This window comes from Capsella rubella, unplaced genomic scaffold, assembly GCF_000375325.1.
Source record: "Capsella rubella cultivar Monte Gargano unplaced genomic scaffold, Caprub1_0 scaffold_7, whole genome shotgun sequence".
NCBI classification, from domain to species: domain Eukaryota; kingdom Viridiplantae; phylum Streptophyta; class Magnoliopsida; order Brassicales; family Brassicaceae; genus Capsella; species Capsella rubella.
Window position 1 is genome coordinate 14077372 of NW_006238917.1, and position 6413 is coordinate 14083784.

General features: G+C 35.3%; 2 pseudogenes; both read right to left on the reverse strand.

The window, feature by feature from the left end:
* Window positions 1–2523: 2523 nt before the first annotated feature.
* On the reverse strand, window positions 2524–3204 carry LOC17879725 (annotated as a pseudogene).
* Window positions 3205–3455: 251 nt separating this feature from the next.
* On the reverse strand, window positions 3456–5087 carry LOC17880434 (annotated as a pseudogene).
* Between the last annotated feature and the right edge of the window lie 1326 nt (window positions 5088–6413).

Here is a 6413-nt window from a genome sequence, read left to right on the forward strand (position 1 = left end):
GAAGCAAGGAAGCTTTACAAGCAACTCTGGAAATTTGTGCAATGAGGTATAACTTCGACTACCGGGTTACAAAATCTGATAAAAAGTTTTGGTGTATACGTTGCATAGAAAGGGTTTGCAAATGGAGGCTTCGTGCTCAATGTTTAGAGGGCTCAACATATTTTAAAATTAATAAGTATGTCGCTAAACATAATTGTGCTCCTTCCATGAAAAGCAAAGTCTCGAGGACACCTTCATCAAGAACAGTTGGTCAGCTCATAATGCATAGATACGAGGGTGTGAAGGAAGGGCCTAAACCGAATGACATCATTAATATTATGCGTACAGAGTATGGATGTGAGCTATCTTATTCACAAGCTTGGGAGTCTCGTGAGTATGCAATTAATGAGGTTAGAGGAATACCTGAGAAAAGTTTTGGTAAAATACCAAAATACTTGCATATGCTACAAGAAGCTAATCCTGGTACATATACAAATTTTGAAACCAGTTGCGATGATCGATTCAAGTATCTATTTATTTCTTTTGGTCAATCAATAAGAGGGTTCTACAAGGCAGTTCGAAGAGTTATTGTAGTTGATGGAACGTTTTTGAAAAGCAAATACAAAGGAGTTCTACTAGTAGCTACAGCGGTAGATGGTAACTCAAATTTGTATCCAATTGCATTTGGGATTGCTGATTCTGAGAATGATCTTTCGTGGGAGTGGTTTCTAATGCAACTTAAGTTTGTTATCGCAGACGAGGAAGATTTAGCTTTTATATCAGATAGACATTTGTCGATTGGTAAAACAATTGCTAATATTTATCCATTGGCTAGCCATGGTATTTGCATCCACCACTTGCTCAGTAACGTGATAACATATCACCATGGAAAGGGTTTGGCCAGTTATGTTGCTAAAGCGTCGAAAGCGTATAGGGTTGCTGAATTTGAGCGTTTATTCACTCAGATTTGCAATATTAGTCCGGCAATTGGAAACTATTTGCAAGATGCTGATGTGAAAAAGTGGGCTAGATGTCATTTTCCTGGATATCGATATGACATTAGAACCACCAACCCTGCTGAATCAATAAATGCAGCATTGAGATTTCCCAGAGAGTATCCAATCATTCCTCTATTAGACAGCATTCGAGACATGTTAACACGGTGGTTTTTTGAGCGTAATGTCTTAAGCGCAAAGCAGACCGACCCTTTAACCGTTGAAGTAGAGAAAAAGATTGATAGAAGGATAAGGAAAGGTAAAACACTCAAAGCTTATCCGATTACCAGATACAGATTTCAAGTTAAAGGTGATAAATCTGACTACGTCGTTGATTTGCAAAGAAGAACGTGTTCATGTGGGAAATTTGACTTACAAAAAATTCCATGTCGTCACGCCATAAAAGCAGCATTTGCTATAGGCAAGGATCTATATGAATTTAGTGATGAAGTGTATACCACTATTGCTTGGAGATCGTTATTTGAGGAGACTATTAATCCAATAAGTGTTCCTGAAGATGAATGGCGTGTTCCAGAAAATGTCGAAAATGCTAAAGTTCTACCACCTGAAACACGAAGAGGCCCTGGTAGACGAAGAAAACGAAGACATGAAACAGCTGAAGACAAGATACGATCGTCACAAGGGTCGAAGAAGCATAGGTGCAGTCGTTGTGGTCAAGAAGGACACAAAAAATCGACATGTGATATAGCAATATAACAAAGGTTAGTACAACAATACAATTTAAACATGCTACGTATATATATTTCGTTTAAATGTAATATATATGAAAATTTTCTCTTTTCCAGGTTGGTGCTGCTCGTATAATCAGTCGCTCGGAACAAGAAGGTGCTGCTACTATGATCACTAGGGACAAGAAGACCATTTTGTTTTTGTTTTTTTTAGTACTCATCTTACGTTTTGAAATACTTTAGCATTTTATTTCTTTTCTGTTTCTTACCTCATTCGCGATTCTTGAAACTTCAACATGTTCTCATTTTGATTTTTACAATCCAGATTTATTAAACCAATTTGATCATTATTTTCATTTAAGCAACAACTTGTACTTGTGACTGAAACATTTTTATTTGTCTTGATGCAGAGAACAATAAAACGACCAAAACAACCCAGAAAATTACGAAATTTGGTGTAAATGTAACTAACAGTGTTAAGAATCTACAGGAAAAAACCGATCATGATTTGGATTTACGGTTTAGAAGTTATGGTCAATTTCGCCGAACATATCAGGAATGGTACAACGCTACAAGAAGCCAACTTTGACAACAGTTTCCCGTCAAACCTTAAAGAACCAGAACGTGATCTTTATATCTTTGTAAAGATCCCAATATCTAGTTTCCAGAACAAATTTAAGAGTTAAATTCCGAATTTTTCAGCCAAAGAAATCAGAAGCAAAAACTTGTCTTTAAACTTTTTGAAAACAAAGAACTTGTGACTGAAACATTTGTATATGTCTTATGCAGAGAACAATAAAACGACCAAAACAACCCATAATTTGGTGTAAATAAAAATGAGTTGACACGTAAAAGGAACACTAATCAATCGCTACCATATCAGAATCTAATTGTGGAGGCTCATATTTTGCCATTCGGTCAATGAATACAGGATCAGTTGCTGCTTCCCATAGATCAACTGCAATCTTGTGACGGGCATGTCGAATGTTATCATCGTGCACCATATCTATGGGCAGACCCAAAAAATGACACTCTATGTATTTGAGCGCGTACACTCCACAATCACTCTTTGATTTGTTGAGTCCAGGCGGCACCGACACATGGACAAGAGTATATGGAGACAATAGTGGACTTTTCCCATCTGATTTTGTGTGAATTTCCTTGACAATTCGAGGGATGGCTTGTGCGAATGGATCCACATTTCTTCTGTGGTAATGACCAGCACAATCAAAAATTTCAACTGTTCTTTGAATGAAGTTAATGCACAGCGAAATCCAATGATTACCGTTAACGAAGAGCGGCACATAAATACGGTCGAAATCTGATCTCCATTTTTTTCTTGTCTTACCATGAGAAGGTAACTCACCATTGGCGTAAGCTTCGATAAAACTACTCCACTTGTAGTTGCGTTTATTGTTTAAAAACTTCTGGTATTCGTTTTGGAGTTGCATGCCAAAAATACAATTCATAAACCCAACACGAGCTAACTGCAATTGGCCTAAAGAAGCTTTCTCTCGAAATAAATACATTGTGGCATCCATATCCTGAAAAGTATATATTACCTTATTAAATCTCAATGATTAGTAGATGTTTATAACATTAACTAATGCAACATCAAAACTCACCTCGTTGCCAAGCCATTTTTTCGGTGTCAAGAGTCGACCGAGCAATGCTTGATTAATAACACTTGGACCAAAATTTAAGTCTCTGGACAAGTAAAACCAGAAGCAATTTATATTTCGCTCAGCATAAAATTTTCCTTATATAAGAATAGAGATAAATAATTGAACGCTTACTTGTGCAACATATTCCATTCCATAAAAGCTTGCCATTTAGCCTCAGGAATGAACACCAAGACAGCATCTTCATCCGTTTTACCCGCGTTATTAATAAGTTTATCTTCATTTTTATTTTTGTTCGATTGCGAGAGGACCTCTTTGCGAAGAAAATTCTGTGTAGCATCGAACCCGGGTACTTGTGATTGTTGAGATAAATGTCCCATGGATTTCTGTAAGAACTCTTGTGTACCCAAACCAAAGTTTAAAAATTCATCATCTAAAGACATCTCCTCCTGCCATCAAATATGAATGAATAACAAAATTATAGGAACAAAAAGTATGTTGCAATAAACAAAGTCGATCGAAATAATATATATTTATCTCTTACGTACCTCAATTTTACATGGATGATCTGTTATATTGGACGGTTGCAAAGGTGTGGATCTCCTTGCGTTACTTGTAGTTTCAGATGTAGAGATAAAATCTTTCACTAAAGAAATATCATCCTCCAGTTTTCTCATTCGCGCTTCAATACTTGAGAAAGAAGCATCAAACAATCCTTTAAGAAAGGACTTCAATTCATCATTTACAATTGAATGTGTCGCTGCTGCTGCTCGCTGACAAAGCAATTGTTTTTTGCGTGTCTCTGCACCGTGATCAGGCTGTTTCCTCTTGCTCTTCATCAAACCAGAGACATTGTTTGCTTCATCAATCATATGAGGGAGCCCATTTACATCGTCAGTTACCTCATCCTCACATTCAACATCGTTCTCTTGTACATTTTCAATATTGTCGCCTTCTATATCATCATCTTCAACACTTCCCCAAACATGGTTTCTAAAATCTTCCCCAGATCTGATCATATCAATCATATAATCCACTTCAACATCTTCGACTTCATCCGGCCTTACAAATTCTGCATGCTCATTTCCAGAACAAGAAATGAATGGAGAAACAATTACCTACAAAAATACAAGGCAATTTAGCAAATAATTCTCAGTTCACAAGAAAAAACTGATCTAAAATATGTTTAAAATGGTAGTTATATTCGATAACTTAGTCTCTATGTAGCACAAATCTAGTGAAAACTCTTAAAATCTAACTAGGGAATCATAAACTCACATGTGACTTATATGTGCTCTCCACAAAAATGATGTCCTCATATGATATTTTTGCAGCTCCTTTCCAGTTAGAACATCGAGGACCTTCAGTCAATTCAGTGTTAAGCTTTTCTCCCAACAATGATCCAATGTCTGGAACTGCTTCCATCACCCATATCTGAAGTGCATATGAGAATCCATCCAGAACATAACTTTTGGTTTTCTTCAATTCACATCTTGTTTTCATAATGCAGCTTAGTAGATAATTATAAGCTTTAAGCCCCCAAGGATAGTTACGAACATTGCGAAGATCCATTACCATTTTGATGTACAAATGATCGATTTTTTTCGTCTCACCCCTAGCCATGACCAATCCAGCTATCACACATATATAGACGAAACGGATTCTATCCTCTCTACTCCACTTCTTAACACCTTCTATGTCATCCATCAACTTCTTTATGCAAATCTGCGCATGTGGTTTCTTCAAAAATTTACTCCAAAACCCTTTATCATCTTTCCAATTCTCATAATCACACCTCCCATCATCCATGTATTTGAGTCCAGTGACTGCATAAAACTCTTGGAGTGAAAATCTAAATGGTTTCCGACCAAACACAAACCATAACTCATGCTTTTTCTTTGTTACCAATTGTCTACACATGATGCTGTGTACCAAACGAGCCGAATAACTTATTTTATTTTCGTGTATTGCAAAGACATGGGCAAACACTGGATCTCTCTTCACTTCATCATATTCTGATGGCAATGCTTCTTTTATCTTGCCCAAAAGAGACATTCTACAGCTATTATTTATCTTTTTCACTTGTGGCTCATTTCCATCTCTAAATAGACGTTTTGGACACTCGTTTTCCATGTCTACACAAAAACAATACAAACAGTTACAACTCACAATGTAAAAAACTGTTTACGTATAATCAATAGCAAAACAAATTATTTTCAATCAAACTTCTCTTAAACCAGTACATACATACTACACGTTAGAATAAATCCCTAGACAATAATATATAAAAAACATGATATGATCATAACCAAATACTTAAAAACACCATGTTCTCGTATGCATAATATATGATTAGAGTATAACACACGTTGCTGCAATTTTTTAATCTTCATACCCATAGTATCTACGTGGTGTGAACGTACGTAGCAACATAGAAAGCAACATGAATACTACAAATAAATAAATCCAATTCATTCTATTTTCTTTTACTTCTGCCAAAATTATTTACTTCAAACCCTAAAATTTTACCTTGAATCAAAGCTCCAAAATTTTAAAAACCAGATGCTATCAAGAAACACTTGCTCTTCCTTATGATTATAGAGATTTTTTCTGAGTTATTAGAGAGCATGAATCGTTTATAAAAGCAAAAAAAATTGTGAAGAAGAAGATAGATAAACGACGGCTACAAGTAAAAGAATTAAAAGAATATTACTTTTGCCTTATATGATTATCACAGAAAAAATTAAAAATAAAAATAAAAAAATAATTTAGGAAATAGTTTTAACTTTTATAAAAAATTAAAAAGTTAGGGATATAATAGGATTTAAATTATATAAAAGCATATGTCACCAATCTTATGTATAGATTGCATAGATGGACAAATTTATAAAAATTTATCCTTTAATTCCAATTTTCCCGTGATGATAAACAAAATCAGAAACAGAAAAACGTTGAAGTTTTGCAAGACAATCTGCAGGATTGTTGAGATTTCTAGGAACCCAGTTAAAGCGAATAGCCTCAAACCGTTGCATCCACATCGTAATTTCAAAGATCCAGTTGAAGACATCATAACGCACACATCTATTGTTGAGAGTGTCAATAAGAATTTTGCAGTATCCTTCAAATAG